Below are 27,089 nucleotides of genomic sequence, written 5' to 3'. Positions count from 1 at the left end.
TTCTAAGTTCAGGTACAGTGTTCTAAGTTCAGCTATACAGATATACTTTCCCTGATGCCAGTTTATAGAAATCTACTTCCCAGTCTCTGTTGTTTCCTGGCTTTCAGTTCTTATCAATACTTGAGAGGATCTTATTTGTGTGTTTGTTTTCTCATTGAGACCCTTTTTCCAGGAGAGCAGTGTCCTTGTCCATGGGGTTCATTTCTGTAATTTGGTCTTCTATGGCCATTGGGAAAGAGAGCTCAGACTCAGCTGTACCCTGGGTCCTTCCATTTGCCAATCTACACGCCGTCTTCCTTAAAGTTGCTGCATACAGATCAGCAGAGGTAAGCTCAGGATAACTTCAGCTCTGGTGCCATAGCTGTGGTCCCCAGGGAACACAAAGGAGGCCAGAGGCCCCTGCTGAAACAGAGTAACAGCAGAAGAAGCAGAGGCAGAGTTCCCATTTGTCATGTTTTGCAAAAACAAAACAAAACCCTCATCATAGTTGTGCTTGCTTTCTCTCTCTCATTCTGGTGTGTGTGTGTGTGTGTGTGTGTGTGTGTGTGAGAGAGAGAGAGACAGAGACAGAGACAGAGAGAGACAGAGAGAGATATTGATTGACTCATGGTCAGGAGTTTATACCACTGTATCTGACCCCTGCATAAGGACACATGAGGGGTGGGTATAAATGACAACCATCCCACCCCACCCCCGATTTGACTCAGATCTTCTCAGCCTTAGTAGGGGGCCTGGAGGGCACTAGCTGAGGCAGAGTTTGTCACACATATGCCTGGAGAACAACAGGCTAGAGAGTTGGAGGGTGTTTTGTGGCATTCAATAACACTCTGGTGAATTGAAGGCAAGGCCAAGCCTCCTCGGGTCTAGGATTTTCTTTGATTCCCTAGTACACGAAAGGATAGAGGGGTCATGGTTCTGTCCTGCACCCGTACTGGAACCAAAACAAGTTGAAGGTATACCTTGCTCTGAAGACTCTAAGTTATCAGTAAATGCCAAGTTCCCTCATTGTGCTCCCAAACTTCTCCCAAGGACTATCTAGTTCCTACACATCCAACCCACTCAATAGAGAGCTAAACAGTGAGGTTGACAACTGTCCATCCCAGAGATAGGCCAGCACGGAAGTGAGGCATGGAACTGGGTTACTGGGTAGAAACCAGGCCCCACTTGCCTTAGCTCACTGCCACAGGAAAGCTAATACCATCTTCATCTTTAAAGTGTTCACAATAATAGTATCAGACATCAAGGTTTGCTTTTGAAGGAAACGAGCCTCCTACATGGTCCAAAACAGTTCTCTGTTCACAGGAAGCCAAACACCAGCATTAGCCCCAGGCTTCCAGAGCCCTGATCCTACCTTGCCTTCAATGCTTCCTCTTCCCTGACCTGCCTATTCCGATGCTTCTTCACTCTATCCATTTCTACATGACCCTGGGGCTGATGAAAGTACCCTCAGAACCTGCAGGCTGCTGGGTGACCTCATTGGGAAAAGGTAGAGCAACTATCCCCTCTCCACAAAACAACTTCTGCTGTCTCCAAGTTCAGCAAGGCAGGGACAAGACTGTGCAGAGAAGCAGCTCCCAGCACCAGAGCTGGACTGGATCTGGACCTCTTTCATTGACCTCCAATCCTGGAGCTAGACAAGGTAGTAGCTTCTTTCCAGGGTACTCTCTCTCTGGATGGCACCATCATGACTGTATCTCCTGTCCATCCACGAGGTGCCTATTGCGACTTCTATACCTCAGCACTCCTACCAGCCCTGCAGCAGACGGAGCATCCAGTGGCCCAGAGGCAGACTCTTTAAGGACTGTCCTCATTCTCACTAATGGAATCGCAAAATCCTGCTTCTCAAACGGGGGGAAGGGGTGTGCAGGAGTCCTAGGGATGAGAGTTCAATGTATCTATTTAATAGGATGGTTCTACCATGATATTCCTGGGTCTTCACATTGCCCAATCCCATCTTGTTCAATTCTCCCAAGAAAGGAAGGACTACCACTATCTTTGTTTTTCAGGTTAGGAAACTGAGACTTAGAGAATTGACTGTTTTCCCACCAAGTCATGGCTCAGGTATATGGGCAGAACTGGAAAACAAAGTCAATCCTAAATCCTAACATGTCTCTATCCAACAGTGCAGGGCGCTCGGGATTAGATTCGTAGGAGGTATTTGATAAACAAAGCAGCAACAGTGTGTCCACGGACCCTCCTGAGGAGGACCATTCAAAGTTAAGATACAATGTTACTAACTATGAGACATGCTATAAAAAAAAAAAAACAAATGGGAATCTCTTTAGTGGCAGTGTCAGCAAAAAGTTTCAGTAGGGCAGGAGCTTTGTGGTTTAGGCTAGAGGGAGAAAGATCCACCTCTTCCTGGGGCTGGGAAGACAGCAGTACAACTGTCATCCAGGAGGACCTGAGTTTGATCTTCCATCAGAACCCCATGACTTCTGAAGAACTATACATCCTTCAATCGCCTTAGGCTTATACACACATACACATATGTGCATGTACATATGCACAAAAAGAAAAAAAAAGGAAGGGAGAGAGGGACGAAGAGACCCAACTCTTTCCAATCTGGAAGGAAAGACAGGCTATAAGGAATAAATATACCAGACTCCAGGAAAAGCAAGGACAGGGTTCTGAGGTAGGATAGGGCACAGTCCACTGAGAAACTGAAAGCAACTGGACACAGCTGAGGTGTCCAGGTGACTTGGACCAGGGGGGATGACTATCTATATGTACAGAGCACAGATAAGCCAGGCCGTCTACGCTCAGGGGCAGAGTTGGAAGTTTGTTAAGAATGCTGACAAAAAACGTGTGCTAAGATCACTGTGGATAACTCCTCTTTCTATTTGCCAGCTTCAGCTGTGGCCAAGCTGAGTTCAGACCACACTGAGAGTATTCTTGGGCCTAGGTTACAACGCAGTGTGAAGAGGTCCTTTAGGCAAGGCTATGATTCAGGAATGAGCCCCCAGCTGTCTAAAGAGCTATGTCACAGGAAGAGGTACTAACCTCTGGGTGGCTCTTGCTGAGCTATTCCAAGACAGCTGTGTCCCTTTCAGGATTTCTGGCTCTTCCATGGTGTCCTCCCAGAATCTCTGAGGGAGGGAGATGTGACCTGCTCTTTATCCCTAATAATGTCTTCAGCACGTGAACTCCGGTTATATAGTGCCAAAAGCCACATCTGACTACAGATGTGGCTTAGTTTCTTCATCTGCAAACTGAGGCTGTTAAATCCCTGGAACAGAAAGTGTGCTGAGACCTGGAGTTTCAGGCCAAAATAACCTCCAGGAAGCCAGTCAGTCTCCAGACTGCTAGTAGTGGATGCTTGCATTGAGCACTGTACAGGAACTGTGATAAAAACGTATACTTACAGAGCCAACAAGAGGTCTCATGGGGGGTGGGGGTGGAATACAGAGATGGCTCAATGGTTGAGAGAACTTACTGCTTTTGCAGGGGATCTGAGCTCAGTTCCCAGCACCCACATCCAGCTGCTCACAAACATCTGTAAGTCTGCTTCCAGGGAATCTGATTCTCCCTGATCTCTGAGGGCAACTGGATGCATGTGGTGCATATAAACTCACTCACACACATATATAGGCATTAATAAATAAATGAATATTTTAAGAAGAAAAGACGGTTGATCAGATCGAGGCACTTGCCACGCCAGCTTAACAACCCTAGCTTGAGCCTAGGAGCCCATGAAAGGGTGAAAGGAGAGGAATGACCCCACAAAGTTGTCCTCTGACCTTCACTTTGGGCTGTGGCTTGCTTGCACCTGTACTCATGTGCATATCAAGTACACACACACACACACACACACACACCACAGTAAGTAAAATAATGATCTTTTTTTTAAAAACAGAATTTCTATGCATTTTGTTTCAGTGCAACTTCACCTATCATCCCAAAGCCCCTTGTTTAAGGCAAGCATGGCAGCAGGGGTTGGGGGTAGATTGCACTCAAATTCCTGGTACTTGGGGAGCTAAGACAAGAGGACTGAGAGGTCAAAGCTAGTCTGACAATGTTGGCATAACTCTGTCTCAAAATAAAAACACACACCAGGTATATTGGCTCATACTTGTAATCCTGGTACGCAAAAGGCAGAAGGATTGCAGTAATTTTGAGGGCAGCCTGAGCTACATACCAACACCCTATCTCAAAATAATAAATAGTTAATAAATAAATAAAAACTTTAAAGGGTTTGGAAGCCAGATGTCGTAGCTCATACCTGTAAGCCCAGCATTGAGGATGGAGGATTGAAGTAAGTTTGAAGTCAACCTAAGCTACTCAGTGAATGCCGTGAGTTCTAGGCTAGCACTAGCCTTGGCTGCAGAGTGAGAACCTTCTCAAAAAAAAAAAAAAAAAAAAAAAGGAAGAAAAAAAAGATTGTCAGTAGATGTAGCTCAGTTTGTAGAGTGCTTGTGTATCAGAAGCAAAGCCCCAGGTCTGTTTCCTAGCACCATATAAACAGGGTGGGGTAACATATAGAACGTGGAAGTAGGAGGATCAGAAGTTTAAGGCCATCCTTGGCTACATTCTTGAGGCCATCTTGGACTGTATGAGGCTCTGTCTCAAAACAAAAGCCAGAGTTGTAATGGTAGATTGCATGCCTAGCAACTGCAAAGTCCTGAGTTCCAGTCATGCTCTCCCTTCTGGGAACCTTTCCAATTTAAATAGCTGTGGGTGTCCAGAGAACACCAAGAGTACCCTCGAGATTGGTGAGAGACTATGAATTATACTCATAAACTTGGGTGCCACTTCCCTCAGTCTATGATAGACTCTGCCGTTCCAGATGCAGTTTGAACTAGAGGCTATCTGAGGATCCCTACCACTGTGTGATCTCAGGCTTGAAGGATGACTTGGGCACACTCATGGTGCCAGATCTTGGGGGAGGAGAGGAAGGTAGTGGTTACCCAGGGAGTGCCACAGGGTTACAGCCTTGTTTGGGCTGTAAAGAATTGATACTAACAGCTAATGATGCTATGCTCTTTATAGGGGAAGTACATATAATTGATGTTTATTAAAATGGACATAATATTTATGTTTACACACCATAATTATTTCAGTCTGATGATAATTCAGGAAGTAATCTCTTCCAGGAAGAAGTAACCTGAGGTAAGAAGACCTGAGGCTCCCGACCCAGGTCGACTGTCTGGCACGAGGCCTGCCCAAAGTAAGCCTTTAGTCAAGGTGACCAGAGGCACCTTTTCTGCCAACTCACAAAGGCTCCCATAGCTTCATGGCCCCCTTAAGGTTTCTAGCCATGAACCAATGCCAGACCACTAGTGTGGTTTGAATATGGCTAACTCTGGTGGTTCATTTCCTGAAATTCCATCCTGGATTCTAGTGTGATGATGTGGAAATGACAGAACCCTGAGGAGGTCTGCAGGAAGGTGGGTAGGCCACTGCAGCCTTGCTCCAGGAAGGGATTCTTGAAGCTCCCACTGATTGCCACAAGGCAGCCATTTTATGTGTACTCAGTGGCCATCTCCCCTCACTCCCAGACTGGGCTGGGAGTATTTCTCTCCTGTACTTATGCTCAGAATAGTTATTTGAGAATAATGCTACAGTGGTCCTTTTCTTCTTAGCCTCTTTCCTTATTTGCAGAGCAGACTTTGTATCTCCTATACTTAAAGAATTACTTTGCCTGTTGTCTGCTTCACCAGCCGCAGGGGCCTCAAGACCCCAGCACATGCTAGACAAGCTGCTACACACTATAAGGAGTTACAGTAGCCAGTGCACAGGGCTCTAGAGTGCCCGTGCTCCTTGGTTTTAGTAGGAAGTATGACCTTGGCCAAGGTTGTACAGCCAGGAAGTGGTAGATCTACAGAAAAGGCTCCATGTCCAACTGCTCAACATTGTTCTGTACACATGATGGGGCTTTTCCCCCGCCATGGTGCCTTTTTCCTCAGAAAGTCTTCCCTCTGAGGAAGCTTCTCTCAGCAGGAATCCTCCCATCCAGAGAGTGGCTTTCTCCATAGCACCTCTCTCCTTTACATGGCCTGCCCTTACACAGGGCCTCTGCTTACACAGGCCCTCTCCCCTCACAGATTCTCTCCCTTCCAAAGGTCCTCTCCCTTCTACTGAGCACCTCCTCTCCACAAAGCCCCTCTTTTCCACAGGGCCCCTCTCCTCCACAGGGCCTTTCTCCTCACTAGGCTCTTCTCCATAGGGGAAAGGGCCTCTCTCCTCAGAAGGCATCTATCCTCCACAGGGCCTCTTCCTTCACAGGGCCTCTCAGCTCCACAGGGCTTTTCCCATCTGGAATGCAATGTACTTGTTAAATCACAGAGCGCATTGTCAAGGCCCACTCTATGGAGCCCGTGCTACTGGCTTGTCCCTGGTGTTCCCAGTGGTGAGAAATGGGCCACAGCACAGACCCATCCTCCATTCCCTGGGGAAAAGATGAAGAAGACACCAAGTAGCTGCTGTTCCTCTTAGTGACTAAATAGCACCCAGCCCCTAAGGAGTGCATGTTCCTTAGCTGCTCTGTTGGAAAACAAAAGCAAACCCAGGAACTAAACACATGCGAGAGTTATAGAAAAGCTCTACTTCACATCTCTTTTGAAGACATGATTAAAAAAAAAAAAAAGAATACACACTGGAACCCTTGGCATGGCTCAGCAGGTAAAGGCACACACTGACAAGTGGTGACAATCCGAGTTTGATCCTTTGAACTCATAGAGTGGAAAGACAGAACAGGCTTGTCCTCTGATATCCACTCTCCGACTGTGCTTTGTGGCCCCAACACATACATAAAATGTAATAAAGTTATTTTTAAAATGCATGATCAAGAAGAGGACCAAACACTATCCACAGGAAATCCACTCACTTTAAGGTCAAACCCTGCAGTATCTATTAGCTCACTCATTTCCAAATGGAATGAAGACTGACAGGGTCACATGGCAGCCTGGCCTAGAGAAGGGAAAGGCACCTGGTCGCCATGGCCACACCCACTGATGGCTTCATTCATAGTATGCCAGGGCAATCCATTTCGGCCTGGAAACTTTCTGGGCTCATGTCTCCTGGGGCTGGCAGAGAGCCTGTGTTTTCCCCTCATTTTTAGGTGCCCAGAAAAGCCCTCTCCCAAATTTCAGTCTCCTAGACAGCACCAGCGTTACTAGGAGTGAGCCTGCCTAGAGAAAGTCAGGCTCGGTAAAAGCAATTGGCTGGCACTCGGAATCCAGGAAACAAAACAAGCTTCTTTTGTCCCTAGGAGGGCTGACAACTCAGGAGACAGCAAAGCCTAGGCTTTCTGCACTGGGGAAGGCAGAAGAGCCAGAGCTAACATCAACTCATTGGGCGATGGAACAGTCTTGTTTTTCAAGTACCTGCCGTGTGCAAGGGGACACAGTAGGTACTCAACTCTCTGGCCTCCTTAGAGATTCCTAAAATAGACTTTGAAAGAGAGCAGCAAGTTCCTCAAAGGCATAAAGCAAGAAGGTGACAGAGACACCTGACAGAGATTGGAACCTAACCCCATCTGAAGACTGGTTGCTTCTATTTTCATTAAATACTGACAATGTCTCAAAAACCACAATAATTAGCATTCTAGAACTAAAGTCTAGATTCCTGCCACACATCCTGATGATGGTTGGCCATAGGAGATGTTTAACAATCATCCGACAGCCCTTCACTCACAGCTAGCTAGTCTTTGTTCACTTGTAGCAAAGGCCAATCTCAAGCCAAACGAGGAAGCTTTTCAGCCTCCTTCCCTGCATCTTCTTTCCTGTAGGCAGCCCTACTGCTACCTTGTTTGGATGGAGATAGCAGGCTCTTGTCCTGATTCACTCACACACACACACACACACACACACACACACACACACCATCTTAATAATTTTTCTATTGCCATGACAAAACACCATGACCAAGCGAACTTACAAAAGTAAGAATTTATTGTAGGTTTGCTTTGAGTTGCTTATAGAGAGTGAGTCTACAAACATCAGTCAGGGATCTTGACTGCAGGTAGGTAGCCATGGCACTAAAGGAGTAGCTTATTGACAAGTAGGAGGCAGAAGATGAACTGGGAATGGTGTGGGCTTTCGAAATCTCAAAACCTCCTCTGACAAAACCACACCTCCCAACCCTTCCCAAACGGTTCCACCAACTGGGAACCAAGTTTTCAAACCTATGAGCCTATGGTGGAGGGGTTGTTCTCATTCAGACTACTACACTCCCTTTGCAGCTCACCCCACCCCCCCACCCCCTGCCCCAAGTAAAAGTGTGCATGGTCTTAAGTCATGGGTTCCCTTGTCATTCTTTCTTCTGCCGAACTTCCGTTTGGTGGTCTGTCCACAGAGTCGCTGGCTCTCTCATAAGGATCCTCTGCTTCTTCCCCACCCCCCTTATTTCTCCCTCTGATTCCTCGCACCCACTTTTGTCCTTGAGGGGCTTAATAGCCATAATCTCTCTACTGCATGCACACATCCACCACTGTCTGTTCTGACCTTATGTGAGTTTTTAGATTTCCTTTCCTTCTTTGAAACTTTTTCATTCTGGCATCTGCTAGGGAGGCTTCTCAGAAACCCCAGGACTGGGTGAAGAACTTCTCCTGGATGGAACTGTTGTCTTCTTTGAGGGTTTTAGCAGAGACATCTCTGTCCTACTAAAGGTCTCGCTGGACCAAGCCGTTGATTAGGGAATCCCTTTCCCTGTGATGCCAGACCTGTTTTCTGCCTGGAAAAATTTCCTTTCTCATCTCTTCTTACAGCCATAGACCAGCAATCTTCTAACTGCCTAGAGGCTTTTTCGGCATGTACCCTGAAAATCTTTTCCTTGTAGTTGGCTTGATAACAATACATGCCATAGCTGCCACTGGCCAGAGGGCAACATGTCTGACTTCCAGATTTAAAAGGATCTTGTATTATCAACATGATGGAATATGGTCCAAAGTTTCCTGCAGGCCCACCTTCATCTGTCCCTGCTTCCATCCTTCTCCTCGCCTACTCTGCCTCTCAGGTCCCCCTTCTCCATCAGTCTCCTAGACCTGGCCCCTCCTAATTTTCCCTGGTCATGTTCTTCTCCCACCACAAAACTGCCTTCTCTGCCAACTGTATGCTGCTTTCCAAAGCCTGCTACTGAAGACCTACATCTGTAGAAAAACCTCCTTCTGGAGACCAGCTGTGTTACAGCAGATCCCCTGCGTAGCTTTCCTTTCTGGCAAAGCCTGCTTTCTAACCCATCTCCTTGCCCTGCCTAGTTCCAGCTTCTCCACGGGACACCCAGGTTCTCTTTCTTTGGCAAAACTCTACATTTCTCCCAGCAGGGCACAGCAGGGGCACTTACTGTTCAGTCATCCTTCCTTCGTGTGTGGTACCAACATCCAGAGCTGTCAGCCTAGGAACCTGCCATTGCTGTTCTTTTTTTTGTTTTTGTTTTTTTTTCGAGACAGGGTTTCTCTGTGTAGTCCTGGCTGTCCTGGAACTCACTCTGTAGACCAGGCTAGCCTCAAATTCAGAAATCCGCCTGCCTCTGCCTCCCAAGGGCTGGGATTAAAGGCGTGCGCCACCACCACCCGGCTGTAACTCAGATCTTAATAATAATTCTGCTGTTACCTGTAACTCAGTCTAACAACTTAGACTAAGGCCACCCCAAATAGCACCATTCCATTGGTGAACAGCTCTAACCTGGATCTTCATAGTAAAAATAGGTTTAATCTGTTATAACATAATAGTGATCTATTAATTATTAATCTCTGGACCTCCGTTATTCAACTACTGCCTTATTTGCACCCCACTGACACTCAGATAGTCCAGTAGCAATCTAACTGCACCTTCCAATACCCAAAAATCAGCAAGAGTGGAGCCCCTAAAGCTGTCAGTCAGGAGCAGTCAGATGACTGCACATTCATCTCGTAAATGACTTCAAGGCGTCAACTCTCCAGTGGAGAATGTTAGGCAGCTAGACAGAGATTAGTAGGCTTGGAGGCCACTGAGGAAGGGTCCCTCCCTCTCATAGCTTCCTCTTTCAAATTTCCATTAGTAAACTGTCCCAAGAGCCTCCTGAGGAGGTTGCTGACCTCATCGGACAAAGGAGGAGCTGCATAGACATGTACTGCGCCCCACCCCCACCCCACGCCTATCTGTGGAAACAAGAGTCAGGAATGCTTGCCATTTGAAAATTTCTTCCATCTTGGTTATATAGTGACAAAATTTCTCCGAAACACAGTAAGTAATTGGCATTCCAGAACTAAAGCCTAGATTCCTGCCACACAGGCCCTGGGCACTCTTGGTGACTGGGGGCCTTAGGAGATATTTATTCATCATCTGGCATTCTCTCACTCACTGCTCACAATTATTTGTTCATTAGTAGCAAACAAAGGCCCATCCAGGACCAAAAAAGGAAGCTTTTCAGTCTTCCTCCCCCCACCCCCCCAGCCCCTTCTATCCTGCAGCTACCTCATTTGTAAGCGGATGGCAGGCCCTTGTTATTGTTACAAAGACCTCTGTCTCTGCACTATTGTAAGTAGCTCATTCCTTTGTCTTTCTGCCTTGCTAACCCCTTCGCCCACCTGCAGTGACCTTCTGAGCCATACCCTGTAAAGGATGTGGAGCCCTGCTGGTGACCAAGACAGAGGTAAGGTATCTTAGCTTGAGGCTTTCAGAATCTGACCACTAAACAAGCACATGTTGAGCGGGGTGAGGTGGAACCACGTCAGTTTCCAGAATAGTGACCCGGCAAAGATGTAAAAAAGTTACCGCCTCCCCAGTAACTCTAGAGGCAAAAGGGAGGTATCCGACGGAGGTTAAAGTAATTAGATCTTGTGAGGTGTGAAGTTGCCACGCCCCAGGCTCCTTAATCTCCCTTAGCTCCCAACAGCCCTTGGCTTCGAACCAGGATTGCGCATCCTGCCCATTGGCCTGCCCCATGTGCCTCTGGCCCTTTGCTTTTTCTCTCCGGGGCCACGTTTGTCACTCTGCTAGCCTTTGCCACTTCCTGGAAGGCCCCGGCACCTCTGCGTAGCTACCAGCTACGGTTTTCTCCAACATGACTTTTCTGGAAGCTTTCACGTTGGGAGGAGGGACCGGGTGAGAGGTCTCACACAAATCTCTCTGCTGTTCTGGAGCGAGCTTCTGCCTCTCCCAGGAGGCGGGGCTCTGCTTGCAGGGCTTTGCCTCCTGGGGCCCAGCCGAGGGCCTGGCACCCAGGACCTCTCAGGGCAGGCCGAAGAGAGTCATGCGAAAGGCATGCGCGCTGTCCACAGCCCAGCCGCTGGCCTCTCTCCCAGGCTATTTTTATTTCTTCTCCCCTGCAGAGCTGAGGCCCAGGGGGGCAGGTTCTCCGCCAAAGCCAGTGAAACCTGCTGCTGATCCAGGACACTCGCTTGGGTCACGCCTCCCTGAAGCCAGTGGGTGTGGCTACATGGTTCCTTCTCTCAAGCCAGGGAGCTCTCGCTGTGTAGTCACCAGGAAGTTCGGACTTGGCACCCCTGCTTTGTCACCCCAAACAAGTCATGTCACCTTTCTTTGTCAAATGCTTGGAGATCAAGTTCCCTGGCAGGCCATGTTAAGGGTCAAATGATATTTCGCCAGGACTAATATTAATTTATTTTCGTGTTTATCTTTGTGTGAGAGTATATGTGCAGAGTATATGTGTGGTATATGTACGGGTGGCTGCACAGTAGGCCAGAGGACGGTGTCAGGTGTCCTGATCTACCTACCACTCTGCCTTATTCCCTTGAAATAGTTGTCTCATCAAACCTGGAACTAGGCTAGTGGACTGCAGGCCCTTGAGAGCCTCCTTATCTCTGCCACCCACAGTGCTGGGTTTGCAAGCAGGTCAGATGGCCTTTAACATGGGTACTGAGGACCTGAAATCAGGTCTTCATGTTTGCTCAGCAAACAGTCTCACCACTCAAGCTATCACTCTAGCCCCTACTGAGGGCTAATCATACTGTAAGTGTTAGCTCTAGAACAGAGGGGCCACAGAGTCACGTGATACAAAATTCAAAATACAGCAAAAAAGCCTCTGCTCACCACCAGTCCTGATGGAACCCGCTAGGTCCCAGGTGGCTGGCCCTCCAGAAGTCAGCCAGTGTTCCCTCTAGTGAGACATGGGCACACACACAGATTTATACATGTTACTGCTGTGGAACACCCGGGCTATGCTATACCCTTCTACACATAGTAGGTTCAGAGATGGCTATGTTTATGTGGCACCTGTCTTTTTTTGTTGTTGTTTTTTTCAAGACAAGGTTTCTCTGTGTAGTCCTGGCTGTCCTGGAACTACTCTGTAGACCAGGCTGGCCTCGAACTCAGAAATCCACCTGTCTCTGCCTCCCAAGTGCTGGGATTAAAGGCGTGCGCCACCACCACCCGGCCCATTATTGGATTCTTAATTCGGAGATTCAAAGACCTTTCCAAGATTCAGCAGCCAAACAGCACTGCCTTCTATTTTCTGAAATTTTATTGATAAGAAAAACATGTTCAGAGAGGCCAGGCAACTTGACTCAATTCACAGAGCAGGTCAGGTTGGTGATGGAGTTAGGAATTGTCCCTGTTTTGGACTCCAAAGCTGGGACCTTGGAGCCACCTGACTCTATTTCTGTGACCCCCTAGGAGGACCTCATCCCAGGATGTGTGGAAGCCCATGTCCATAATCACTGCTGAGCACACTTATCCTGAGCCATCCCAGAGGGACCCTCGTCCTATAAACAAGCACAGGGAGCAATGTGAGTGCCCAGCCTGGGATTACCTGTGAGGCTGCCTTCCTTCTGGAGGCACCAGGCCCAGGATTGGAGGAACCTGCAGAGGCAGAGGCAGTCCACCTCTCACAGTGCCCCATGTCCAGAGAGGGACCTTGTCCTGTGACACACTATGAGGAACAGAACCTGCCTTGTCCTTCCTTGCTCCAGGAAAGGGTGGCACCCCAGAGTGTTGCTGGGGTCCTGTTCCTAAAACTGGCAGCTGAGTATGTTCCTGAGAGATGTTGTAACTCACCCAGGAACTGGGAAGGGAGGCACCCTTCTCTTACATTTTATAGATGAAGAAACAGAGGGCTAGGAATGTGGAGGTAACCTGCCTTAGAGCCAGAATCCCAGGCTTCATAGTCCAGCTCCATGGGTCACTGGCTCTGTGGCCTAAGATGAGTTACTTAACTTCTTGGTTCTTGGTTTGCTCATTGTAAAAGGCTACAGTTTGGGAGCTACCCCTTGGGGTTTCTTGGAAAAAGTCCTTTCATGGAGAAGACAGTGGTGTGAAGCAGCAGCTCCCAAGCGTGGCTGGCCACCGCCAGCTGGCTGGCACCAGGCTCTGCCCACCAGCCTGTGCAAGCTGCACTTGACCCATTTAAACAGCATTGCCCATGGGGAGCCAGCCTGGCTGAGGGCTTCCAAAACAGTGCTCTGTCCTAAGAGAAACCAACCCAGAGGCACTGTCATCAGCACCACTCTTGGCTCCTGGAAATGAATGGAAATGAAATGCCTACTGGGTTGTATTGACACACTACTCCATTTGCCCAGGCTGGGTGCAAGCTAGGGAGGCCAGAGGAGAGGGGAGTACACATAGAAGCTGCAGATGCCTCGGACAGTGACCTCCCTGTCCAGGCACCCTCAGGCATGACCATGTCCTGTGAGAAGGCAGAGCGCCCAGAAAGCATCTCTATTTACCGTGAAGGATGAATACCCTTGCCCAGGACCCAGGGGCTGTTCTGGGTCTGCTCAGCAATTTATGAACTTATGATCAATTCCTCAGGGCAGATTCAAATTTTAGTTAATGAGCTTTGGGTAGATCCCTGCCTCCCTAGGAGTTAAGATCTTTTTTAAAGGGTTTGGATACTTTTCTGTGAAGAGGCTTCGGCATGGCTCAAAAGAGGGGGGCTGTGGTAGCACATGGACCTGTCGCTGACACTTTCCACCTGTGGCAGTCTCCTCAGCTGTAGACTAGTCCATGGACACAGTGAGTGAGGCGATAGGAAAGGGGGAGTCAGGGTTGGACAGTGGCTCAGTAGGACACATGCATAAGGCCCCGTGATGCGTTCAGCCCCCAATACCACAAGATAAGAAAGAAAAAGAGACGGGAGACAAGCTAGACGTGGTAGCTCATACTTGTAATCCCAGCACCGAGGCAGCTGAGGCTGGAGGACCATCATGAGTTCCAGACCAGCTTGGACTATATAGTGAGGGAACTCCACATATAGTGTGAGCAGCCACAGTTAGAGGAAGATCCTGTCTTTTAAGGAGGTGGGGGCCAGAAGCTATGAGTATATTTCTTCTTAGAGGTAGGCTTGTCATATCTTCCCGCTAAGCCCAGCCAGCTACTTATTTCTACTACGGTGATAGTGACTTCCTTTACTGAGTGAGGGTCTTGGGAGACCCAGGGCTTGAGTCTGTATTCCTCATCCATTTAAGAGGCTCACTTCTTCAAGGACAGAACAACAAGGAGAAGCCTGAAGCCTGCAATGCCCCCAGGATCATGTTGGAGAGTAGGCCCCAGCGGGGACAGTGTGAACCTTGAGCTGTGTTCACGTTTGTCCCCAATTGACTATGCTTGTATCCTTTCAGAATGGACAAAGCAGGTATCTTTGGGGCTAGGAAGGGAGAGATAGCTACAGTCAGGCAGTAAAAGGGATTCCTGGGGGAGAAGTACATGGGAGCCGAGGAGAGGAAGTGGATGCAGAGTTGCCTGTGGGAGGGAGAAGTGTACATACCTACAGGGCTAAGACAGCACTCGCTCTGAGCGGCTGACTGGTTCTTATGGGTACCCAGTGGCATCCCACAGGCCTCCAGCTATAGGCTATGAAACAGAGCCATCTGGACAGCTCAGGGAATGGGGTCTCAGCTGGGCTCTCTGCCCAGACTGAAGCTCTAGAGCCTGGAAACATTCTTTTCCACCAGATGAGGAAAGAGTAGGCTCCCAACTTTTGTGCTCTGACAGATTCCTGGACTGGGGGAGACAGTTGGGTACCCCAGAACCCTCTAAGAAGGCAATGGAAATAGTGCCCTGAGGAAATTGCTCCAGTAGTGACATCAAAGACAGGGAACAATCTCCTTTCAGGAGGGGCAGGCTGGTCTATGTGTCAACTCGGACAGGCTATAGTTCTACTTACTCAGCCATTACTAGATGTAGGAGGAGCTAAGGTGGGAGGAGGAAGGAGAGGAAGAGGAAACAGAAGAGGAGGAGCAAGGTGTGAGAGAGAGCAGAGAGGTAGGAGGATGAAGAGCCATGCAGGTATGGAGAGCAGTCCTGGGTAACAACTTATATTTAGATTAGTTAATTGGGAAACACCTCTAATTGTATGGGCATATTGTTGATTAAGCATTACCAAATATATAAAGCCTTTGATTAATATTTAAGCATTAGAGTCTCATTTCTTACCAAGCCTGAGTGGATGGTGGGATGGTCTGGGCACAGCTCAGCTTTGTGGAGACAGCATGGAAGATTGGCAGAACCATCTCCCAAGTTGGTAACTCATGGGTGGCAGGGCCGGTGTCTCTGACTGCCTGAGCGGACTGCCCGAGCTGAGCAGCGGCAGTACAGCCTGGCCATAGGCCTAGGCTAGTTGGGAAATGGCAGCTGATTAAGAAAAGACAAATTGAATGCCGCCGTTTTAAAATAATTACCGCAACAACTATAGGCACTGTTTGTTGGTACCTTACATCGTGGTTTGGAGCCACTATCCATAATTAAGCAAAGAACATTGCCCTCATAGCTCACTCAAGCAGCTGAAAGCCTGAGCAGCAAAACAGGAGATTTCCCTAAGGAAGAAAGAATCCTGTCTGAGTGTGCAACTTGCTGGTCTGTCCTACACAACCCAGATTGGTCCAGCCAGCCCTGGTCCTACAAGCCTACTCCTTTGCATATTTCTTCCTTTGCCTGGAAGGAGCCTGGCTGGCACCAAGGGAAAGCATCATGGTGACTCCACAGCCCTCTGCTCAGTTATTACTTTCTAGAACTGCACATGGGCCCAGAGATTGTAAATAACATTTAAAATATGATTCTGTGCATTCTTATACAAGACCCCACTCCTGCACATGAAAGCAGTCAGGGAGGACCCTGGGAGATGCTGGAGGACTCTGAACCAGGCTTGCTGGAACAAGAGAGCTGGGTAAGAGACAGAAGCAGATGTAGTTCTACACAGTGGTCTAGAACACACCATACACTTTACACAGCGCACACACGCGTGTTTTGAAGATTGACCAGAGACTTGGGAAGATGGCTCAGTCAACTGAATCGAATGCTGTGCCAGTGTGAAGGCCAGCATGCCAAGCCCAGGAGCCCCAGTGTGTGCCTATAACTCCAGCTCCAGAGGTGGAAGCAAGAGGATCCCTTGGGCTTGCTGGCCAGACAGCCTAGCTGAATCAAGGAGCTCTGGGTTTAGTGAGAGGCCCCATCTCAAATAAACACACAAATGTATACCCAAATACCCCAAACACAGGGACAGGGGGGAGGTGGAGAGGGAGAGAGAGAGACAGAGATAGAGAGAAAGAGAGAGAGACAGAGACAGAGAGACAGAGAAACAGAGACAGAGAGACAGAGATCGGCCTAGGCCAGGTAGAGGTTGAGTGGAGGCCAATCACAGGCAGGGTTCCCTACAGCCAGCAAGGGCTTCTTGGCTACCGTTAGCTCTTCATTCCATTTCATAGGCAAAGATGATGCTCTCAGAGAGGAATTGGGGGCGGGGGAGGGAAACAAATGATGAGGACCTCCATAAGACCAAGTGATTTTTCAGTTTTAAGAAAGACAGGACCTGTCTGGGGCTGTAGGCCAGTAGGCTTCATCCTCTGCCACCATTGCCCTCCCCCCTGCCCTCCCTCCCCCATCTCTTTCTCCCCATGTCCTTCCTTCTCTCTTTCTCTTCTTCCTTCTTCTCTCAGTCTTCCTTTGGGACTAGTTAGACTAGATTTTAAAAAAACAAAAAACAAACAGACAAGCAAATAAAACGGGACTGTTGAGGCAGTCCAGCTGTTTGGAGCACAGTCTGGTTTTCCAGAGGACCTTAGTTCAATTCCTAACAAGTCAAGTGGCTCAAGACTGCCTGTAATGCCAGCTCCTGGGAGATCTCATGTATTTGACTCCCTTGGCACCTTCACTGACAGGCAGGCAGGCAGATAGGCAGGGAGGGACACACACACACACACACACACACACAAATGCAAAACTAAAACAAAAAAACCAAACCAAAAACAGTTTAAATGCTTGACACTCTTGTATCCACACCTCCAACCAAGACACAGGACAGTGTCATCGCCTGAAATATTCCTTGAAATCCCTTCCCCTCAACCCTTCCGAAGCAGGCTCCATTCTGATCATGTCCCCATAGATTTCATTTACTTTTGCCTACTTTGAATTTCATATGTCTAGATGCAGGCTGGCCTTTTCCTTTTCTTCATCCATCCATCCATCCACTCATTCAGCTTTAGTTGTAAGGTGGTATGAGACTAGAAGTTCATATGAGGAGTGCCTGTGGTCAGGCTCTCCCAGCTGTGGGACCAGCTTTTTGGTACCACATGTCCCTCCATGTGCATATGTCCATGTGGTCCTCACTCGGCCCAGTCTCCCATTTTCTCACAGCACACTGACCCACTTTTCCCTGTGGAGCCGGCCGCCACATGCTCCCCTTGCCTGAAATCTCACTTCACAGCCACCGGCACACTCAGGGAAATCAAAATCACTAGCATGTCCAGCTACCTTCAACACCCATGCCCCTTGGGCCAACAGCTTCAGGCTATGCCAGGTGAGTCGGGCACACATCATGTTTCCAGAGAGCTTGCTCATCGCTCACCAGTGCTGAGCACATGTATTGAACTAGGGGCTGTAGGAGACAGTGTACACAGTCTGAGGACAAGCAGTGCATGTACAAGAGGAAAGACTTCGGGCCAGGGATGAGAGCAGGCAAGCCGGGAAGGAAAGGGGCCCAGTGAGAGCCCAAGGATGGGCTGGTGGATATTGGCTGACTCCAAACCTTCTGTGTGTCAGCCCTTGAGCTCTTCACAGTCCTAAACAAAGCATTGCCACAGCCTGGGTTTTATAGGGGTTTGAGCTCTGTCCCAGTTAGCCAGCCACTCCTCACAGAAATGGCCGCTAAGAGTTCAAGATCAATGTGCTGACAGCCTTGTCATCTGCAAAGTCCTGATTTCTGGTGCAGAGGTGCACAACTTCTTTTTGTGTCCATATGTGGTTGGAAGGAGCATGCAGCTCTCTAAGATCTTATTTATTTATTTGAAGACAAGATATCATATATCTCCAAATTCCCTATATAGCTGAGGATGCCCTTGAACACCTGGTTCTCCTGCTCTATCTCCCTAGTGCTGGGATTAGAGGGGCATGTGCCACCACAGCTAGTTTTTGTTTTTTTTTTTTATTTTTGGAGCTTATTGATTAAGTGGATGGGTGGGGCACATGGTCATAAGCATGTAAGGGTCAGAGGCCAACTTGAAGAATTCAACTCTCTCCTTCCACCATATGGGCTCAGGAAACCCTATATAGGTTGCCAGGCTTTGAGGCAAGCGTCTTTATGTGCTGAGCCATCTTGCCAGCCCTATATTCAGTATTATGTATGCTGAGGATAGAACCCGGGACTTTGGGCAGGGTAGGCAAGCACTCTAACAACTGAGCTACATCCTCAGCCCTGGGATCTCCTTTATCAAGAGTGATAAACCCACTCGTGAAGTTCATGCCTTTGTCATTTCTGAACCCACTTCCACACACACCTGCTATGTCATCTTGAGACTGAGGAGCCAACATGTGAGTTTGGGGGTGACAGTCAGCCTGAATCCAGAAGCTGTCCAGGGCTCACAGGACAGGTGCCCTCTGTCTTCTGTATTGCCATTGTAAGCCACCACCACCACCAAAGGCAGGGACCCTAGACTCAACACAATGTAAGATGCACCAAGGACATCAGGTACATGATTTAAAACCACCAGAGATTCATCAGTAGCATGCTGACCTACCATGTAGGAGGTTCTAGGTGCAATCCCCAGTGCCCAAAACATAAAATGATCACAGGACACAATCAGATTTGTGAAGTGATTAGCTGTAGTTCAACGGGGGTCCCTCTAACTTAGACACTGCTGACTCCACATAGATAAGTTGATATGAAAAAATTACGTTCTCCTAGAAAATTAAGAGAGAACCATGAAAGCAAAAGTTCCAAGGCTTGTATTGGAGGTTGTTAGGTTGGTGGTGGGGGGGGGGGTTGAGGGTCCCGCATCTGTCTTGCCATGGGGCTAGGGCCTCTCATGGAGACAGAAGAGCAGGAATTTGACTGTGCTCACTCCACACTGGCGTCAGGCTATGTGAAGCTGCAGGACCCCACTTGGGGTGGGGGAGCGCAGTCTGAGGTCCCACAGGGAGCTGGAGCTCTTGGCTTGGGGGTCCCTGGGCCAAAAGGTGGCTGGGAACCAGCTGGTTCTCAGGCTCTTGGGCCCCTAGGCACCACTGGGGAGTGGGGGCTGCAGAAGGGCAAAGAACGAAGTGGGGGCATACGGGCTAGATTGGCCAGCAGTCAAAGGAGAAAGGGGGAGAAGCCCTGGTTGTGTCCGGTGGGGATGAGAGTCTCGCTTGGCTGGGTCATGGCTGCTCCCTTGGCTTCTGTGGGTTGGTGGTCTCCATGGCTGAGAACACAGAGAGTTCTTCTGCAGGAGATTATGCAGCAGCTCTGTGGATGAAGGCCTGCTCCACTGTTCCCCATGGTGGATTTCGAAGAAGAAAAGCAGTCCGTGGTTTTAAGATGTTTATTGTCATGGGAGAAAGTAGATGAAAACTATACCCCCGTTTCCTCAGGGTGGGTCTGAGGTTAAATACCTTTTGCAAGGAGGAGGGTCTGGGAAGGAATGTTTAATTGGCTATGCCCCTCTGGCTTTTAGGTATTTCATTAATATAGAGATCTGTCTTGAGTCTCTGTGGCCTGTAATCACAACCTCTACCTGTGGAGGGGCTAGAGGGCATTGTCCTACGTGACTGAAAGACACAGATCTATGAAGGTCTGTGGCCTCATGTCAGTAGCCTGGAGTCTGGGAGCGTGGCAAAACATATGCTGTCCCTTAGGGTCACCTGCATCCCACCTGGGGCCCCTCAGGATCACCTGGAGTCTCTGGTAGTTTCCAGCTGGTGCTCAACCAGAAACCTGGCTGTCCTTCACGGTCCTACAGAGGGTCCTGTGTCCACATATCTTCAAAATTCTGAGCCTCACCTAGTTCTGATGGCTTGCACCCTCAGCCTCTAAGACTCTGGACAGTCAACTGTTCTACCTCTGCAATCTGACCTGAGCATCCCTGGGGCTGTTCTTGCATTCTTCCTAGATGATGCTAGGCTTGGCCTTCCCACAGACTCTGGACACCAGCACATTTCTGTGAGGAAACAGGGCCTATGTGAGCTTCTTGTGTACTGATCCGCTCAAGGTGTGACATGAGCAGCCACCAGGAGTGCATACAGAACTGTTTTTGTGCTCAGCCTGCCAGGAGTCATCTCCCCCTCAGAGGTTCACAACAGCATTCCTTTAGAGCCCTGTGCCAGAAATGACCAGGTTCTTTGTTCTGAGGGCTGTGTAAGATGGGAAAAATGGGAAAAGGAGCAGCATGTGGGGTACAGAGCCCTATTTATGAACTACTAGAGAGTAACATGGAGCCAGCCCTTTGTGCAAAGAGACATGGAAGGAGAACATACTTAGGAACACAGGGCACAGTGGTCAATAATCCTGACTCCTCATTTTGCAGATAGAACATTGGAGTGGGTGTGGCCTTGTTGTGGGCGTGGCACTGTGGGTGTGGGCTTTAAGACCCTCTTCTTAGCTGCCTGTAAGTTAGTCTTCCACTAACAATCTTCAGATGAAGATGTAGAACTTGGCTCCTCCTACACCATGCCTGCCTGGATGCTGCCATACTTCCACCTTGATAATAAAACCTCCGAACCTGTAAGCCAGTCCCAATTTTTTTTTCTTCTTTTTCTTTCTTCCTTCCTTTCTTTCTTTTTTTTTTTTTTAAGCCAGTCCCAATTAAATGTTGTCCTTACAAGAATTGCTTTGGTCATGATGTCTTTTCACAGCAGTAAAACCCTAACTAATACAGAAGTTGGAGGAGCAGAAGTATAAGAATGAATCTTTTAAGAATCTGGAGTTGGTTTAATAATTCACCAACCCTTTCAACTACTGAAACCTCTCCAGATACTCTCTCTCCTGGGAGCTCGGAGAATATTGAAGGCCCATGGTGGAAACTATATTTCAGATTTAAAGAAGCAAGCCAGTAACATTCGTCCATGGCCTCTGCATCAGCTCCTGTTTCCTGACCTGCTTGAGTTCCAGTCCTGACTTCCTTTGGTGATCAACAGCAATGTGGAAAGTTTAAGCTGAATAAACCCTTTCCTCCCCAACTTGCTTCTTGATCATGTTTTGTTTTTTGTTTTTTTTTCAAGACAGGGTTTCTCTTATAGCCCGGGCTGTCCTGGAACTCACTCTGTAGACCAGGCTGGCCTCGAACTCAGAAATCTGCCTGCCTCTGTCTCCCAAGTGCTGGGATTAAAGGCGTGCGCCACCACTGCCCAGCCTTGGTCATGTTTTGTGCAGGAACAGAAACCCTGACTAAGACAAGGACCTTTCTCTGTAGTCAGCTGCTCTTCTGTTCTGCAAGCACAGCTCACAATGGCCCAGCATGGGGACTGAAAGGGTATGAAACTAAGGTTGGCGGCAGGAGGATGGGGCATAAACACTGACCACACATGGGACACTTCTTCTGGGTCAGCATTCTAGATCTTGTTTAATTCTGACAGCACCTGAGGATAGACAGATGCAGAGTGGGTGCTTGGGACCCCTCATCTGCAGACCAGGAGCCTGCCAGTGTGTGGTATGAGGCAGGGGGTGGAGCTGGGAGGAACTAAGGCTGAAGGTCCAGGCAGGGCCAGATAACACCAGGGCCAGGCTCAAAATTCCTCTCCTGGGGGATGACTTCATCCTTAGACTGTGTGGCTTCCCTGGAGATATTAAACAGAGAAACTCGAGGTCAGACCTTGGAGAAAGAGGAGGAAGTAAGAGAAGCAGGCAGAAGGCTGGTACAGTGGTCTGAGAGAGACATGGTGAGTCTCAGCTAGACAAATATAAATGATGATGGCTTTCCACCCTCAAAAGCTTGGAGCCTATGTGGGTCAAAGATTAGGACACTGAGGAGAGTCTTTTCAAAGGAAATCAAGAGCCTTCCTCCTCAAGTCCCCTCATTTTAGGAGCAAAATTTGAGCTCGCTGATTCTAGAGCATGTGGGAGACTTGCTGCTGGAAGAAAGTTCGCAGAAATCAACCAGCTAAGTCGAGTTGGAAGGCTGAGGTCAGCGTGCTCCGGACAGGCCAGGTTTCTGTTGTTCTGAGTGACCATCTTCTAGGTTCAGATGTTCCAGCAGGCAAGCTGGCAGTACAGCAGGGGTACAGGCTACAGAACCAGGTTGGGTGCCACTACTGCAGTCAGTAGGGTTCACAGAGGCCACACTCCAACCCAACCTCAGGTAAGACTGGGGCCTAGGCAGGGTAGTGATGGCATACACCTTTAATCCCAGCACTTGGGAGACAGAGGCAGGTACATCTCTGAGTTCAAGACCAGATTGCTCTACAGAATGGGTTCCAAGACAGCCAGGGATGCCAGAGAAACCCCTGTCTCAAAAAAAAAAAAAAAATCGGTGCCTCTTCCCAATTCTCTTTGCCTACTTTGTGTGTTTGGAGGGACACTGAGAGCTCCAAAGGGGAGATGGCATTGTGTTGGTAAGGCTACCAAAGTGGGACACACTAGCCATCTCTGGGAGGGCATCATCAGCCACATTTGTGATTTGGATTGTCCATTGGTGCCAGGCACAGACTTGGAGTATTTCTGTACACTTTTCTACTTTCTCCTCATGAGATCCTGGGGGTTCAGAGCCATTGTAAAGTCAGCCAGGCAGACTCAAGGCCATGTCACTGTGCACACAGGCTTCAAGCTCCAAAGGGCTGACTTGAGACCCTGGTCTTGTGCTGACAGCCCTGAGATCTAAGGTTCCCTCTTTCTGACCCTCAGTTTTCTCACCTGCTGATCAGTCTGTAGAACTGTCTCACTGGGCCTCCATGGCAGCGGCAGCTATGTTTTGCCTGGAGGACCCTGCCAGCATCAGGAGAATTTGTACCTGGGTTAGGGAGGCTGAGATCTTAGTTTTGAAGTGACAGATAAGGAAGCATGAGAGGCCAAACCACATGTCTTTTGTGGTTTTTCTGGTTGGCTCTGCTTAGGGTGCTGCCTAGAATTATACACACCCAGCTGCTGTTTCCAGCTGCCACTTGAGGCCAGAAGAACCTTTCCTCCCCATTCCTAAGTGACTCAGCATCTGTACAATGACTGGAGGCCATCTGGACAGTATCCAGGTAGGCCTTTGGAGACATTTTTGAAGAGTAGAAGGGTACTGTCCTAAAGAAGTCCAGGGTGTGGTAGGATTAGTGCCCAGAGATTAGCCGAGCTACCTACTTTGTGATCTCACACAGCTAGCTAAACCTCTCTGACTCTCAATCCTTCGATCAGTGGAGATCTGGGATGGGTCAGACAGGCTCTCTGTAGCCCTCCTAGTCCTGAGAGGTTTTTTTGTGTTTGTTTGAGACAGAGTTTCTCTGTGTAGCCCTGGCTGTCCTGGAACTCACTCTGTAGCCCTGGCTGTCCTGGAACTCAGAGAGATTCTCCTATCTGCCTCCTGAGAGCTGGGATAAAGGCATGCACCACCACTGCCCACCCCCTAGTTCTGAGTTTTATGAGAGAAATGGATATGGACACAGTGACAGGCAGTGTGAGCCCTTAAGCCAGAAAAAGTGGGTACCTAGGTGGCTAGAAGTGGGAGGGGTCCTGGAAGAGGGGAGACTAAGAGTCATCGTCCTCTTCTGTTTCGTTGGCAACTCATAGAAGAACCAAGTTTGTCTCAGAGGTTAATTGATTTGAAGTTATGAAGTGCTTATATGAGCAGTACACGTGTATGGTAGAAACACTCCAGAAAACTTAACGCTTTCCATTGAGAACCCTCCTTCCCTGCCATTCCCAGGAGGACTTGGCGACTGTTCACAACCTCTCAGTGTGAGCTTCTGGAAGCATCTGCAAATATGGAAGTACATGTGTGCAATCAAGACTTGGGATTTGTGATATAGCAGCTGCCTGCTGATTGGTCACACACTGTGTTCATTCCCTGAGCTGTGACCTATAGTAAGAATTTTGGCTACTTTAAAAAACATAGAACTATCATTATAAGAATGTGTTTTCATTTTAATCCCAGGTGTGGACTATGGGGCTCTTTCCAACTGTCCCACAGCAGCTGACTGTGGTTTGCCTCGTGCTCTAGCAGGGGCATGGTTTTGCCAGCTGCAGATAGTTTCTACAGCTGTGTGATGTTTGGAATTCTGGGGGCTCCTCAGAGGATAAATACTTGGGCCCCAAGAGCTGAGGAGCTGTTGGTTGGTAACTGGATGCTGTTGGTCATAGTTTGCTAAGTAGTTGTGAACAAAGAAGAAGAAAGAAGAAATTAGATATCCTGATGGCAAAGATCAAACTTGCCCCAAGGAACTTGATGCCATTAGTTAACAGGAAGTGCTCTAATGATATGTGGACTCTTTCTTCTCTATCCTTTTTTCTCTCCTAACTAGTGTTAGGAGATTGGAAGGGAAGAAGTAAAGGGTTGGAGAAAGGTAGAAGAAAGAAGAACCAAGAAAGTAGCCAGAAGAATGGCTACAGTGACCTCAGACATATCTTAATCTAGGTGACCTCTGAAGAAATCTGGGAGCGGCCAAGGAAGGAGGTGAGAGTATTAGTCCCTGGTACCCTTTCCCAGCATGCCCAGCTCCCCACTACTCCAAGACCCTTTGTGCCTTCTCGACCTTCCTATGGCTGTTACACGCGTTTTTAGCTGTGGAAACAGAGGCTCACAGGTCAAAGTTGGCTTTGGATGCTATATGGCCATCCAAGGCCATTCTGTGTTGTGCCCACAGGACTCTGGAGCCTGCAGGAGGAGGCTGTGCTGAGTCCTGTTTCCGGAGGTGTGCAAGCAGGATTAAGTGTAACCCAGGGAGGGGGGAGGAGAATGTGGAAATCAGAGGCCAAAGAACAACCACCCACCCTCTGCCCTTGGGACTCTGGCAGCGACTCTCAACTGTGTAATACCAGCCCCTGCCCACACAGCTGGTGAGATGAGCGGCCATGTGTGCACCTTTGACCTGGTGCTCTTTAACTTGGTGACTCAGCCCGGGAGCCAGAGCACCATGATGAACACACTGAAGGCTGCGTTTGTGGCGAGTCTTTTTATACATTAAAATTAAGCTGGGCATGGTAGTACACATGTGTAATCCCTGCCCTCAAGAGATAGGCAGGGCGATCACTGTGAGTTCTATACTAGCCTGGGCTAGTATTGAGACTCATTTGCTGTTGTTGTTTAAATTGAGGTAAAATTCACACCACAGATATTTAGCTGTTTAAGGTGTCAGTTCTGTGGCATTTATCCACCTCCGTGTAGTTCTAAAACATGCCCTACTCTCAAAAAAAGACCTCACTATTTATTTATTTATTTATTTATTTATTTATTTATTTATTTATTTTTATATTTAAGTGCTGGGGACAAGACCCAGGGCCTTATACACCATGCCTGGCAAGCACTGTATAGCTCTATAACTAAGCCCTGACCCTAGCTACAGCTTCACCTCTACCAGTGGCCACTCCCGATTTTCCTGTCTGTGGTATCCCTGGCAACTGTGGAGCTGCTCTTTAGAGTTCCCGCGGGAGTCACACGGTGCAGTTCAGCTTCTGGTGACTGGCTTTTCTCACTGAACCTGTTTTGAAGGCCAACAGGCTTTGTAGCAGGTGCCTGCATTTTGCTTCCTTCCATGGCTGCCTGAGGTCCCGCTCAGTGGGTGTCCTCTGCCTTTTCTATTCACTCCGGCTATGGGAACAGTATGCTGACCGCTGACTTGGGGGGGGGGCGGGGGGAGGGTCTCTCTCAGTGGCTTCTGGTAGAGTAAAAGTTTCCCCACATCAGCCACCTGACTGTTTCCAGTGTCGACTGCACACCATAGCACTTACTGCATACTGTTCTAAATGTTTTATCCGTTTTCACTCAACAGTGATGCTTTCTGTCCATCTTTAGTCCCTCTAGTAGCTGAGGTGGGCCTCACGTGATCAGTTTCAGAGACCGGAAACAAGGTCAGCTAAGGAGTTATCTATGGAGGAGAACTTAAAGCCGAGCCCGCCCCCCCCACCCCCACCCCCACGCCGTTTACATACCACACGCCCCTGGTGTACGCCCTTGTCTGGACGTCTGCAGACTTCACCCTGGGCGGTAACCTTGAGGACTTTCGTTTTCTTTTTCCCCAGGGCTCTCTTCCCAGGGCTCTTTCTGCTTCACTTTTCAGTCATTGATTTGTTTTCATAATGACCAATAGGAAACAGAAAGCATAACGAGTCAGAAAGGAAATGAAAGTGCTGAAGGTGAATTTCCAGAAAAGCTGGACTTTAACCAGTTCACGTGGCAGACCCACCTAGTGGGCCGTGCACCAGCAGGGCGGCAGGGCGCCTTCGCCTGGCAGGAAGATTACAGTATAAGTTGGGTGTAGTTTTAGCTTTTGTACGCTTATTCTTCTTTGGTTGGTTCTTTTTGGTTTTTAGGTTATTTTTTTTGGGGGGGGGGGGCGGGGGGAGGGGGTTGGGGATTGCTTTTTGGTTTTTGGATTGTTTGTTTGTTTGGTTTGGTTTGGTTTTTTTTGGTTTTGGGTTTTTTGTGTATTGGTATTTTTTGATTTTTGGTTTTTGTTTGTTTGTTTGTTTTTGTTCTGTTTTGTTTGTTCTGCTTTTGTGTGGTTGGTTTGTTTGTTCTTGAGACAGGATTTCACTGTATAGCCCTAACTGGCTTGCAACTCTATATAGACCAGGCTGACCTCAAATTTGCTGTCATCCTCCCGCCTTGGCCCCTCAAGTACTGGGCTTCCAGGCATCCCACATCATAAGGCACTTCCTCATTTCTCCTCAGACGAACAAGAGCCTTTTAGACATTCACACAGGAAGTCCAACTTCCTCACTCACACCCTCGCTGGAGGTGAACCTTAACCCCATGCTGGTCAAGAACTCAGGAACTGAAACTGTCTGATATGCAATAGCCTTTCCCCTTAGGACCTTCCCAGCACAGCCAT

At 48.5% G+C, this 27,089-nt stretch overlaps 1 long non-coding RNA gene across 1 annotated transcript; it reads right to left on the bottom strand.

Moving 5' to 3' along the window:
* Positions 1 to 21,659: 21,659 nt before the first annotated feature.
* LOC114613067 lies at positions 21,660 to 26,356 on the bottom strand. Its single transcript, XR_003710119.1, has 2 exons — positions 26,188 to 26,356; positions 21,660 to 21,899 (listed from the first exon to the last, which is right to left on the bottom strand). It is a non-coding gene; the product is annotated as an uncharacterized LOC114613067 (long non-coding RNA).
* Positions 26,357 to 27,089: the final 733 nt, after the last annotated feature.

This window comes from Grammomys surdaster, unplaced genomic scaffold, assembly GCF_004785775.1.
Source record: "Grammomys surdaster isolate TR1022 unplaced genomic scaffold, NIH_TR_1.0 126187, whole genome shotgun sequence".
Taxonomy (NCBI): domain Eukaryota; kingdom Metazoa; phylum Chordata; class Mammalia; order Rodentia; family Muridae; genus Grammomys; species Grammomys surdaster.
This window is presented reverse-complemented; position numbering and strand designations above follow the sequence as displayed.